Genomic DNA, 14,774 nt, shown 5'->3' on the forward strand with positions numbered 1-14,774 from the left:
TGTTTCTGGCTGTAAGTATGTTACAGAATAAATAGAAAACAAAGTTTTAATTGTCTCCCCCCTTTTTCCCCGCTGATCCTAATAATGATCTGATCCGTGACTCAATCCGTGATACGGTCTGAACCGTGAGTTTTGTGTTCATGTTAACACCCCAAGTGTTAACATGTCAGCCTTGTAGACTATATTTTGTATATCGTACATATAGATAAGAGTGTGTAAGTCATGTATTTGATACATGCATTAATACTTTCTGATGTGAACCTACACTTTTAGATCTGTGAATGTTTTAGTGGTCAGTCTGTCTTGTATTCAGCACTGATCTGAATCTGTTTCACATTATAAGGTTTGTGCTACTTTATATATTTCTGTATACTAAGAAAATATATAGGAAACATGTGTAAATCATGTGATATGTTGTCTGTTTTTGATGAGAACATAAATTTGTCACTTCAATGATGGACAGGTAACATGATTTATAGACTAGGCCTACCACATTAACTGACTAAATCTGTAACTTCAAACTGCTTTAAGCTTCTCTGATTAACTCATTTCATTTTGAATCTCCATTCAGGTATAGCTTCCCTCCACACATGATCTATAACATGGATAAAACTGGTGTTACAACAGTGCAGACACCCAAGCAGATTGTAAGAGAGATGGGAAAGAAGCAAGTGGTTTCAGTAACATCTGCTGAAAGAGGGGAGCTTGTCACTGTGGCCTGTGCAGTAAATGCTACTGGAAATGCAGCTCCACCCATGTTCATTTTTTCCCGTGTCCGTTTCAAAGACCACTTCATCAGAGGATCTCCAGCAGGATCCATACATCATGCAACAAAATCTGGATGGACAAATGAAGAAACCTTTGTCATGTTCCTGGAGCACTTCATACATCACACAGACTGCTCCATTGATCACCTCGTTCTGCTGATTCTTGATAATCATGAATCTCACATTTCACTGAAGGCTGTGAAAACTGCAAAGGAAAATGGTGTTGTCGTGCTCACTCTGCCACCTCACACCTCCCATCGCTTACAACCCTTAGACAAAACAGTCTATGGACCACTGAGGACCTACTACAATAGAGCCATGGATGGTTGGATGCGTACAAACCCTGGTAAAACCGCAACAATTTATGACATTCCAGGACTTGTGAAGGAAGCATTCATGTCTGCAATGACACCAAGGAACATCATCTCAGGATTCAAAGTTACAGGCATATTCCCGTTCAACAGGGATATTTTTCCAGATGAAGATTATGCCCCATCCATGGTCACAGACGGATCAAACCCCGAGGAGCCATCGAACTGTGCTGACCTGTCTGTACCATCAACCCATGCCATGAGTTCTGATTGCTCATCAGCAGTTCCAGACCCAGACGAGCCATTTGCTACTCTGCCTGAACCATTAAACAGAATCATGAATCCTGAACACTCATCTATCAGTGATGCTACTGGTTCTCCTGCCCATTTGGCAGAGAAGATGAGAAGATAAAGACTGAAAAAGAAGAGAAAAAGGCTCTGAAAGGGTCAAAACAAATCAAATCCAAGAAGAAAACTGTTGACTACAGTAGCTCAGAGGAAAGTGACATGAACATTTCACTTAACGACACCAATGACTATGATAGTTCAGAAGATGACCTGAGTGATGAGGATAGTGATAAGAATCTGTCTGCTGGTGACTTTGTCATTGTGAATTTTGCGGGTAAAAACAAATCCTATAATTACATTGGATCCGTGGAGAAGGTTGCGGGAGCTGACATCAGTACAAAGTTTCTGAGACAAAGTCGTGGGAGTTCTGTGGATGGAAAGCCCACCTTCACATTCAAAGAGAACGATGAAGGACTCATCCCTGGAAGTGATGTCCTCAAGAGACTGCCTAGATCGCAAAAACTTGGTTCATATTGCAGCATTGACAAGTAGGATGTTGAGTAGTAGCCTGGTCCTGTGAGGAGAATTGATTTTGTTCTGTTCTGGCAGTTGAGCCAAGAGACCACTTTTTTTTGGAAAGTCATATTTTGAAAAGTGTTTATTTTAGATATAAAGTGATTATTCCCAGGGATGCACCACATTCTGAAATATATGTACATATTTTAGTTGAAGACATTACTGTCATGCTCTCACTTTAAAGACGCCTCAAGTAAAAACTCACCCTGCTTTTCCCTAGTCTAGGGGGGTCTTGGGTTGGTGTTTAGTGTCAGTAGGAGTTATGCAGCACTTCAAACTGTATTTAAGGAGCTTATTTGTTGTGGATTCAAAACGTTTATTAAGCAACATCATGCATGTATTAAACGGCCTCTTGAATGCTTACCAATATGTTAACAATTGCAGTAGATTAACTGCAATTAGAACTGATCTCAGAGCGGTTTGAACTGATCTGTTGCCAGGAAGAGCACTATTTCTGGCCATAACATTAAACTATCGTATTGTTGAGTTATCAAGAACAGTTTCGTGTTTTTGTGTTAAGAAATTAAAGATATCATTAAATCTTCCGGGTGGGTCCTCGGGTCAGCCAGTTGCAAAGCTTCAAATTCTGGATTTCAAATTCAATTCATCCCTGGGGTGCTCTAAAACTGATGTTTTTTATTGAAAGAACGTCATCAAACAGTTACATAAAGTAAAACAAATAACATAACTCAGATAAATACAACGTAAAGACAATGATTCAAACAACATGCAACTACTTAATTTCAGCGATAGCAAGGTCCATAGCAACGTCCATAGCAACCACCATAGCAACGATAGAAAGCCTGCAAAATTCTTTTTAATAACTGACAAACTAAACATCATATACAAAGATTATGAAAATAAAATTCACATTGCTCGTTAGAAATCAAAACGCACTTTAATGCTGAAACTATTTTAAAATATTGCATTTTCCACTGAGAATATAAGGAATGGCAGCCATTTTTGTTGTTTGAGCAGACAGAAACTTGACAGTCACGTGACACAATTTTAGAGCCACAACTGTAAAAACTTATATGCTTTGCACAGTGGACCAACGTAGCTATTACACATTTGGATGTGAGTGTGAGTTGGAGTCAGTTACCGCGGTCCAGTTCATGGATCCAAAATGTTGGACCGAACCCGTAACAGACCCGTGGAAAAACTGCTCGAACTCAATGTGCATAAATTCATTTTCAAAAAACAGATACCCAACCACATGGGGCCCAAATCAACCCCGACATAACAGATCCAATCCAAAATGCAATCGACCTGAACAGAGAGAGAATACAAACACTGTTGTATTGTTAAATATTCCTGCTCTTTCACTGCAGTGGGAAAGAAATGAATAAATCCCTGTTTTTGTTACAACAAAATGTTCTAAATAAATAACAATGTTTAAATTGAGAAGTTTCTACGGAGCCCCTAAAGTCCCAAAAGGTGATATTTTTTTATCTTGTGCCCACAATATATTATCTTGTGCATACAAGATAATTATCTTGTAGGAACGGGTTAATATCTGTACAGTAAAGGCATGCTAGGCCTATGCTTTGAAGACCACGGGGGTAAATTGCATTTATAGCTTTTAATAGTTTGTTGATTTCTCAAGTATGTTAGAAACATGGTGGCGTTCATTGCTTTATTTGAATAATCAATTTGCTGTTTTTTACGGAGCCCCTAAAGTCCCAAAAGGTGGTATTTGTTTTATCTTGTGCGCACAAGTTAATATGATGTGGGAACAAGTTTTTATCTTGTGCAAACAAGATGATTATCTTATTAAGTTTATACAGTGTGAACATTGTGTGCCCTGCAATTCCTGTTCCCAAGCCACATACTCCCAGACACACCTGGCAGAAATCTGCATTCTATTGAGTGCTCTCTTCTACAACAACTACTACTACAAACAGGCGTTCCTCCAGGCAGGCTGACAAATACAAAAATAGAGACATTGTAAAGGAGAACAGGAACAGGTAAAACAGCATATGTATATTTGCATACTTAGCAGTTCACATGCAGATAAGTGAGAACAGCTGAGTGGAGGACATTTGGTGAGCAGGTGAAGATCGACAGAATACTCATACTGGGCCATGAATGGGCCAGGGGGAAGTAAACAGTGGCTGGATATAAGGACAAAAGATTGATGAAAATCAAAACCACTAAGGCAACTGTTGCGACAAAAAGAAGAATCAGATTTCCTGCAAGCCAGCAAAATACACTCCTAGATCAACACTGGCTTTACTGTGTTCTCTCAAAATGAATCTCTGCTGAGGTAAGACACATGATATGCTTAAATGTATTTGATGACATTTGAAGTTCAGTTCATAGACATCATGAAAACTAAATGTGGCTGCTAACCATTTTCATAGTTTTAACAAGTTTAATTGCTTTAACTTGCAGCAGAAACTCTGCCTCCTTACGGTATAAGTGATTAAATTTCCCACAAATTGTTTTTGTGAAACAAATTATTGTGTATATAGGCCTATATAAACACAATGTCTTGGTTTGCCAATATAACACATAAGCTCACATTTTCTCTTGTCTGTGAACCAAATGGCATTTGGATATTCCTATACTGTATGTTTCCTTAACTTTACTAAGCCCTCCCTCAATGGGAGACAACAGTACCCCATAACTTTTATATGTGTCCTGGTTTAACTAAAATGCAAACTAAAGCTGAAATAAACGGAACTCTTACTTCTTTGTGTTTGTTCCTGGCACATTTCTGTACTTACACTTTATTTGGATTTTTCAATGTCAACCCTGAAATGTGCGTCAAAATATTTGCATGTGAAAGAAATGATATCATCTCTTTGCTGTATGTCTGCAGAACACTTCCTTAAATGAACTCTATCCTAAATGATACATTCAAACATACAGAACATTACATCAAACATATTATCAGACCTCTCTATCATCATGGCTGTACTCTTTCAGACAACCTGGAACCTGAAACTCAGACTTTGAATTTCACTGTTAAATATAATTGTTTACATCTGGCAAATATACAGCATCCACTACATCCAAAAGACAAACATATTTACAGGCTCCGAACGGGCTGAGTACTTAACCAAGCTTATGAATCAATTATATAAAGTCTAAAGATGTTCACAGACAACTAAAAATTCTGGTGATTTTGATACAGCTGACACATCCTGAATCACAGATCTTCTCTGCTGATAAGATAAATTATGTGTTAGACCACACCTACTGAGTAATTATTTTCTGGTTAGTAAACCTGTATAACAAAAAACATTTGCGTGACAGACACAACCTGGGCGTGTATCTGCAGTGATATTACAACAGGTTAAGTCTATGACCTAAATGTAACTGCAACTGTTGATTGAATGTTCACATTAGACGTTGTAGATGTTCACACCTCACACTCACACACCAGATGTTATTGTAGCAAGGGGACACTAGGACCTATGCAGTGGTGATGTACGGGTAATGGTAGGGGTTCAAACACAGTGAGAAATTGTACTTATAATTAAATAATAATTCAGTGGGTCTGCTTTAACTTTTATTGCAGGGCAAAAAGCTGTAAAAAAGATACCTGGTACAAGGTATGTAATGTATTCATCTAAAATGTTGCAAATTCATCTTTACATTGCACCTAATTTGTAACAGTGCTCTTGTGGTTATTTTAGTATTGTTTTGCTATGATTCATGGCAGTTATTCACACTGGGAGTCCTGTCACTGTTGATACTGGTATGGTTTGGGTTTTTTATCCCTTTTCACAGGCAGGATACTCCCAGCACTCTACCAGTGGGTGGTTGGTTCCCGGCCGTGGTACACCTGTCAGTCCTCTCCTCTTCCTCCCTTTTTAGAGGTATTAATTCCTGTTTTTAATAAGTAGCCATTTATGGCAACTTACCCACAGAAATGGTGTCAGATTGCAAAAGACTGCAGTAGTATTTACTTTATAAGTGTTTACATTATGGTGCAACGGGTAAATGACTTGGCCACTTGGGGATGAATCCTCTTGTTAAACTGCAAAGGGAGTAACGCTGCTGACTTTGGTTGTGGCCTTGTCCTGGGTGACTGGATTAAGTTAGTAGAAATGATTGAAAGGCAAACATACCACACTATTTGTATAGAGATCATTTCATTGCTCAGGTCAAGTTTTTGCAAGTTATCACTACAAAAATACAGCTAAACAAAGTGTCACTTCACACTGTTTGTCATACTGTGGTCACAGATCAGGACAGATCACCAATCATGAAGATCAGAGGTCATAGAGAAACGGTGGTCAGCTTTTGCTGTCCGAAGTTTTCTGCCATCTTCCTTTTCCTGGCTGTGTTTGTCTTCATCTTTTTGCTTTTTAACATGGACGTCCTGGAGGTGAGAATTTGGTCTTGAGTGCGACTGCTTGAAGGGTGGACCCTGTTTGAAATAGTCTCATTTCAGGATATTATTTTCATATGCAGTGTGGCTTTGGATAACAGTAATGTTCTTCATCAGTATTTGCAAACAATGCCCATGATAATGGTAATAAAAAAACATGTCACTCAGTGCAACAGTGTGGCTCACTGATTAGTTTTTAATCGTTTTCGGGCCACAGTTGAGCTCTATGGCACAGAGGAACGATCCACATATAACAGACCTTTGCTACAAAGATAATACTTGTTAGTAGGATCAATTCATTGTTGGCTTTTCATGGGTTCAGTGCAGAAATGTCTGTTTTGTTTTGCACCATTCTGGAATGGAAACAAATGATTCCACAATGAAAACCCAATGCATAGAAAGAGTATTGTACCAGTATTAGACCAATTTAACATTATATTTGTACCTTCACTTTTGAGATTTATATGAAGAGGAAAATTAACCACATTAATTTTTCACCAGAATAACTAGTATGAACACTTCAGTTGTGTTAAATATTAACATCATAATTGAACTGTAACATTGTCCGCATCTAAAAATTCATTAAGAAGGATTTTTTTTTTAAAAAAGGAGAAAAAATGATCTCCTAATAGCGCACCTTAAATTCATCAACCTATGTAACTGTCGACAGCAATACGAAAAGTAATATTTAAATTATTGCTACAGTTGTTACTGAAATGGAATGTAAGGATATTCTGACTGCAGTTTTCCTCCCTTTAGCTTTTTCATCTTTTTTCAGTCTTTGATCAGCTTCTTTCAGCAACCCCTTCAAATATTCAGTTATTTTCTGGTGTGGGGCAGGAAAAAAAAACCTTTTGTTTCATTTAGTTCATTTGTCTTACATTATAAAGCTTTTTTATATATATCTTTGTCACATAAATCTCTTGACCCCCTGCCAGTTTCAGCATAAGGTGATCACCACCTTCCCTGCTCCAAGACCTCACCTGCAACGCCGCTTCTGCAGCTTCCAGCCACGGTCCCCTGAAGATGCTCTGGAGGAACGCCTCCTATTAGACTCCATTGCTTGGCCTGAAACTCCATCCTTGCCAGTTCCTTTTTCCCTGGAGCAGACCACCAATCCTGCCCACAGCACCTTCACTATTCTCCCAGAGAAGGGTAGACGACAGTGGCATGTAGGGGATCAGCTGGAAGTTATGATTAAAATGTATGACTTCAAGGGCCGTCCGAAGAAGTCTGGGGGAGACGTCTTACTTGCCCGTCTGCACAACCGAGCACTTGGTGCAGGTGTGGCTGGGAAAGTGCTGGATCATCTCAATGGCTCCTACTCTGCTGTATTTTCTTTACTCTGGGAGGGAAGCGCACAGGTTGAGGTGATGCTAAAAACTATTATATTAAATGTGATTGTGACATTAGTCTATCTTCTAATTGATCGTTAGCTAAGCCCCACCCCCCTCAGTACTGTTGCTAAGCCTGTCAACTTTTGGTTCTTGCAGGACACATATGCAGTAATTTTCAAAACAGTGGGTCCTTTATTTTCATATACTGGTTGGATTATTCTGTATGCTGTCAATAATTCTTATCAAAATCAAGATAACTACTCTACCATAGTCCAGACTCAATTGCTAGCACAGGATTGAGAAGTGCTAAACCAATTCAGCAATCAAAGATTTGATCTGGTGTCTAGCACTATCTAGAAAATAAATATTATCTTGTTTAACATCATTTAATATGGCAGTGGAACTTTTGAAATTCAGTATATCCAAGAGTGTTAAGTTCCACTGACATATTGAGACATAGGTTTCTTCCATCAAGTGTCAACCAATTTATTGACAGCATATAAACCAACTAACATAATACAGCAAAGAGAAACAGATGCATCTAAACCTGTACCATCATTTAAAAACAGCAGAGCAGGAGAAAATTTTAGAGCCCTGGGTACTCCATAAGCATTACATGAGGATCTCAGTTGAAGGTAAAAGAGAAAGGCAGAACCGAGCAGACCATAAGCATCTTTTATGTCCTGGTATGCTTGGAGTCTGTTTCATGTATAATGTTGTTGAGAACATGAGTACCTCTCTCTGACCAGTGGGGAAAGGTTAAAGTCTTACCACCCCACAGTGATGGCATAACTGTTAAAAAGAGGAATACTTAGGTGACATTTACAAGGATATTCTGATATTCTGTCAACATCACAAGGAACAATCAGGATTTCTCAGGATTAAGCCATGAGTTCAAAGCTCTTGTGAAAGCCCAGAAATAAAATTTGAGATTAGTTCAGATTAGTTCTGACCACCTGCATTCCTTGTAGTATTTGATTCTGGATAATTTCTTTCCCAAACAAGGTTATTGATAGTGTTGTGTAATCTATTCCAATACCCAGCTGGTGGTAAGAGATATAGAGCAGCATTATGTGTCTAGATTTTAAGATATCTCTCTCTGAGATTTCTGCAAATTTGATCCTAGTCAAGATTTTCTTTTTAAGAGTCAATTCCCGCCTAGTTATATCTGCTAGTATGTTATTAAGTCTAGTGCCATAATTGTCTGTGGTGAATATGGAATTTGCAGGCAAAATATTCAAACTAAGATATTGAAATTACTAAATATCAGTGGGAGGCTTTGCTACAGCCAGCATCTCATTCAGTGGACTTTTTTAATGTAACCTGTAATCCCCAAAAATAATGTAGTATGAAATGCTCCTTGTCCTTGGAGGTAACATTGGATTACTTCTGTAGGTAGTAGCCAGACATGCTAACATTTGCAGATTATGTTAGAGCACACAAACACACTAAAACTTACACTTTTGCTCTTCATATTTTTGTGTTTGGAGAGGCTAAAAAAGAGAACACCCTGCAAACTCTTTAAATGTCAAGTATTGATCTTACTTCAACCCTATGCACACCACTTCACGATGTGGAGAAAACTAAAGATTGACAGACCTGCTGTGCCTAGTTATGGTTACTAAACTATAATTGGACAATCGCTGCTCAGGGAGGGGTTTAGTTAATGATCAGTTCTCTAAACATGAGTATCTGGAGATCAATCTGGTTTACACCTGAAACAAAGTGTGCAAATTTTAGTAGTGTTCACTCTTTTTGTTTTTATTGCTTTGACAGAGGCCAAGTAATGGGGGTTGAACTTTGAACTCTGGTTTTCTGTCCTATCAGGTGACGCTGGTTCACCCCAGTGAGGCTGTCACAGTGTTGCACAGGCTGACCAGAGAACAGCCAGATAGGATTTCTTTCCGGAGTGTCTTCCGCTCAGGCTCAGTCTCTGAAACCACCACCTGCAATGTCTGCCTGCGTCCGACCCAGCAGCCACTGTGCAACTACACTGACCTCATTACAGGCGAGCCGTGGTTCTGCTACAAGCCAAAGAAGCTGAGCTGTGACGCCAGGATCAGCAACTACAATGGCGGGTTTCATAAACAGCTCAAGGCTCAGGAGGAGAAGCTCTTTCGAAGGTGAGTGGGCAGAAAGACAAGACTGGCTTCTTTTTTTTTCAAAGTGTTACTTATGTATCTCCTTGGTGGAAAATTGTGTAACTAGAAGCTGTAAAGATTGAATCTAGAGATGTTTAGTCTAAGATAACACAAAGTGAAATAGATTTGCCAAGGGAGAGTAACTGCTGATTCTGGACGTGTTTTTCCCCAATCTGTATTCCCATTTCAAAAATGTTTTTAGTGATATGCTCAAGATTACTTAACATATAAGCATTGGTCACTGCCAGATAAATGAAGGATCCTATAGGTTTAAGTTATGGCCACCAATTTTAGTTTCTGAGAAATAATGTTTTGTCCATCATTTCTGCATAGTGGACGACTCAAAATAGTACAATTCCCATGACACACTAATGCAGCTGCTATGGAGATGGAGCCAGTCAGAGGTGTAAATCAGAGTGATAGCCAATTTGAAACACTTTGTCATTGCACTTGAACATCGTGGCACAGGTCCTGAATTTATCAACAGTTGACCCAAAATTTAAAGCTGAACTGATTTAAGCTGCAGATTGTCTTTTCACGTTTCTGAACCTTGCAATCGTTTGATTCCACCCACTTTTAGCCCTGTACATAATAGAATCGGTGACTGGATGTTTCTTGCTGAAATGCACCTTAGAAGTTGTAGTTAGGGCTTGTGCCTTTGACTTTTTATCAAAGGACCAGATATTTTCTAACACTGTTTTTTACTGATGATTTAACCAGGAGAGTTTCATTCCAATCCAAGCTGTAGAAGTGCTCCAACTGTGAATCGCATAATGTTGTCTTGGGGAAAAATTAATGGGACTTCTACTTCCAAACCAGTTCAGACTGGATCACATTAGTTGACTTTCTTTTTTTTTAATGGATAGCATTTGTAATGATTCATTTGTTTTTTGTAAATGTATACATTTTATTTTGGGTGTGGTCTTTTCAGAAAAAAGTGCAAAGTGAAATAAATTTTCACTTTGGACCCATTGTTCATGTGATGACATGAATTACAACAGCTTTAACTCACTTCTAAATAAATGGATTTTTATGGGCTAGGTTTTATGTAATGTTGAATATTTACTTCCAAGTAGTTGTTTCCCATATTGGTGCTTGATTGTTCTAGTTGTAACTTCATGAAATGATTTTAAAATGTTGTCTTCCTTTCTTGTGTTTTATGTTGTTAGTGTTATAATGTGTGCAAGAGATATTTTATTCTGCATGCTTTTCTTCAGTGGTGTCAACATGAAAGTCTACATTCGAGCTTCAGGATCTGCTAGTGTCACCGTGTTGCCAAAAAATAAAGGTAATGCACAATTCTTACTTTTACCACCACCACAGCCTATATTATTAGTAATAATAATTCAAAATTGAATGTTGTACAGATTATTAGAAGTAAACCAGTCAGAGAAATGAACATTTATATAAAATTTACCACTATGTTCTAGACAGCATTCTCCTGTAGAGATGTATTCAGACCAGTTTTTGAAGAGCAATGAGAGCACAAAGTACTAGGCCAAAAGTGTTAGCTGATAGCAGTATATCTAGTCATTATGGAATGAAGATAAGCCATAAGTGTTTTCTTATACCACATATTTCTCTGTAAATTAAAGAGTACGGTCTTGACCTGCTCTATGTGAAAAGTGCCTTGAGATTACTTCTGTTGTGATATGGCGCTATATAAATAAAAATTGATTGATTGATTGAATTGATATTTCCCCCCTTATCCTCTAACTTCTTCTCAGATCAACCAGAGGTGAAGAGCAGCATTGTGCATTCTGGACCTGTTGGCTATTACTACCAGGGTGCATGGCAAGCATTAAGTGGCACCAAAGTCCGCCATTTCAACACATCGTCTGTCATCAGTCAGTGTCTGAAAGGCAAGGTCGTCCACTTGTATGGAGACTCTACCATCAGGCAGTGGTTTGAACACCTCAACACAGTACTGCCAGGTAGTTCATCAACAGAAATCTCTAGCAAAGGTTTGATTTTGTTCATACTGCAGCTTAATGTGTCCTAATTCTTTCCTTTTGTAATACTTTTAGATCTCAAGCAGTTTAATCTGCACAGTACAGTTCAAGTTGGACCTTTCATGGCTTTAGACTACGCAAACAACATTTTGGTGAATTTCAGATTCCACGGTCCCCCTGTCCGTTCTAGAAATGTCCCGGCCATCGAGCTGCACTACATTGCCAATGAACTAGACCATGTAGTTGGAGGCACCAACACCGTTGTAGTTTTTGGCATCTGGGCACACTTCAGCACTTCCCCATCGAGCTCTACATCCGGCGGCTGCAGAGCATCCGCAGGGCGGTAGTGCGGCTGCTGGACAGGGCTCCAGGCACATTGGTTTTAATCCGGACTGCAAACCCCAAAACTATGACGCCTGATGCAGCACTGACCAATAGCGACTGGTACTCGCTGCAGCGTGACAAGGTACTCAGAGCCATGTTCAAAGGATTAAATGTTCATCTGCTGGACGTCTGGGAGATGGTCTTGGCCCACCACCTGCCACACAACCTCCATCCACAACCTCCCATTATTAAGAATATCATTGATGTTGTTTTGTCCTACATCTGCCCTCAAAAGGGCAGCTAGATGAGTATTTGTTGGGGGAAAGGAGTGTGAATTCACATACATGTGCTGAGTCCTCATGTTTCTGTGTTTCTGCCAGGTCCTGAAATTCACTTACTATTTTCTACCATTTTTCTATTTTTCACCAATATTGATACAGAGGTCTGGTTCTAAATTAGTTTGTCTATGATAAATGGTATAGTTTAGTTGTAATAGTTTAATAGTAAAAGTTTAGCTTAGCAGAAATAATGGAAACACTTGGAAACACAGCTAGCTTGGCTCTGTCCAAAGGTAACTATATCCGCCTATAAGCACCTCTAAAGCTTACTAACACACATTGTATATTGTTTGTTTCCGTACAAAAACAAAAGTATAAAAATGACAGTTTGTGTTAGTGTATTTCTTTGCCCATCACAGAGACTTTCTGGAGTCTTTGCTGGTTGCCTGGCAACCCCAAATTGTCATTAAGTGTACCTTGATTTCTGTACAGATTAGATATAACATGTTAATAAATTAACTTTAGAGGTTCTGATTGGCCAATTTTGTTACCTTTTGTAGGAGCCAAGCTAGCTGTTTCAAGTCTTAATGCTGAGCAAAGCTAATTGGCTGCTGGCTCCCATAATGTATATATACAAATACAATGTATATATACAATACATTTTCATTAAATAATAATAGTACTGCAAAAAGCAGTAAAAATTAGTAATTGAAAAATGCAGATCAAAACTTGTTAAGACAGGAGAATAAATTAATATAAGTTAAAATAAAATACATAAATAAAATGCAATAATCATTCATTGAATGGCAGCTCAATTTTTAAAACTCAAACATGTTCATGGTATGATGAGGAAAAAATTAATAGACATGAATATTCAAGAATCATCCTATGTTTACAACACGATCTTAATTGAATAGATTTGTTAGACACAATAACATTTCAGTAAAAGTTAATAACACATTATCCCAATAACAAATGAATATTTGTCCCCCTTTGTTATAGCCATAATACTCTCCTAACCTTTGCCTAAGCTTCTACATACATGGTTCCTTAAGAGCTGAGGAGTATTGATATTTGCAAACAAGGGCCAAAAGGTCAAAGTAGGCTGTATCCTATTTCAGCACAAGCAGACATAGTCTAGCCTGCACTATTTCAGCTAATTGTAGCTTAGTGAGCAGCTACGCAGTTAGGGGTTCATTCTTTCTGACAGAAAGTTTAACAAAACAAGTAAATTTGACTCAAAATGACTCATGGGATGGTTTATACACCATAAACTGATGTTAACCAGCAGGGTGAGATACTTCTTTCACTTGACAGTCACTCAAGTAAGAATAAAACTGCAAGTGGATGAATTTTTTAGGAATGTATAATAACAGCCTTGATATTAAACAACATCTACCTTTATCTCAATAGCAGAAACAAAGACATTTTTTTATGTAGTTTATGAGTGTTGATGCTATACTGATAAATTAAATCTCATTTAAACAAGATGTTATTGCTGACATAATTATGGATATCATATGAAATGTTTCCTGGGATATCTTACTGGTTGTGGGTTCATGGAATGTGAGGAAATGTAATTTCTTAGTTGTTGCACTTTTCTTTATTTTTTGTTATATATACAAACTACAACTGGAACAACCATATGGAATGTGGTGTATTTTGCTTAAGTTATATTTATGTAATAGTAGATCAAATGAATTGTCAGATCTCTCGAACATCATGGCTGTACTCTTTCAGATAAAAGTAGCCAACCTGTGACCTGAAACTCAGTAGACTTAATAGGACTCATTTTACTTTAACAATAGACAAACCAGACTAACCACTACTGCATGTCTGTTTACATCTCGCAAACACTCAGCATCCACTATTATTAAAAGGCAAACATATTTACAGCCTCATAAGGGCTGATTACCCAACCAAGCTTATGAATCAATTTTACAAACATGTCCACAGAAAACTAAAAATCCTGGTTATTTTGATACGGCTGACACATCCTCATTCAGTTTGTGAATTTCTCTCTGTTATTTGAATACATAAGATACATTAAGCGTAAATTTAGGAGAGAATTAAGGGGGAAACAAGGTACTCTCCAAAACCAAAGCCAGAAGCTAAGTATTTATCCAGACCTAACTGCTGACCAACGACAGCAACATGCCACCTTCAATGAAATCAAAGACCTGCTACGGAAGACCAAGCTGAAGTATGGGGTGAGGCATCCAGTGAAGATGCTGATTACTTTAATAATGAAGCACAGTCTGTTACGCGCCCATCTGAAGACATGGACTTCTATATGAAAGTCAATAGGGGTATGGACGTTATTAACAGACTGCACCTGATTCACCAAGATGAGACAATTTGGACACAGAAAATGAAGTTTCTTTTCCTTTTTCAACTGGATGGACAATGACTACACTCATTAAAGAAGAACCTATTGGGATTTATAAGATCTACATTC

At 38.2% G+C, this 14,774-nt stretch overlaps 1 pseudogene; it reads left to right on the forward strand.

Annotated features, from left to right (window-relative positions):
- Positions 1-14,075, forward strand: part of LOC122975236 — a 59,108-nt pseudogene extending 45,033 nt beyond the window's left edge.
- The last annotated feature ends 699 nt before the right edge of the window (positions 14,076-14,774 follow it).

This window comes from Thunnus albacares, chromosome 23 (genome assembly GCF_914725855.1).
Source record: "Thunnus albacares chromosome 23, fThuAlb1.1, whole genome shotgun sequence".
Lineage (NCBI taxonomy): Eukaryota > Metazoa > Chordata > Actinopteri > Scombriformes > Scombridae > Thunnus > Thunnus albacares.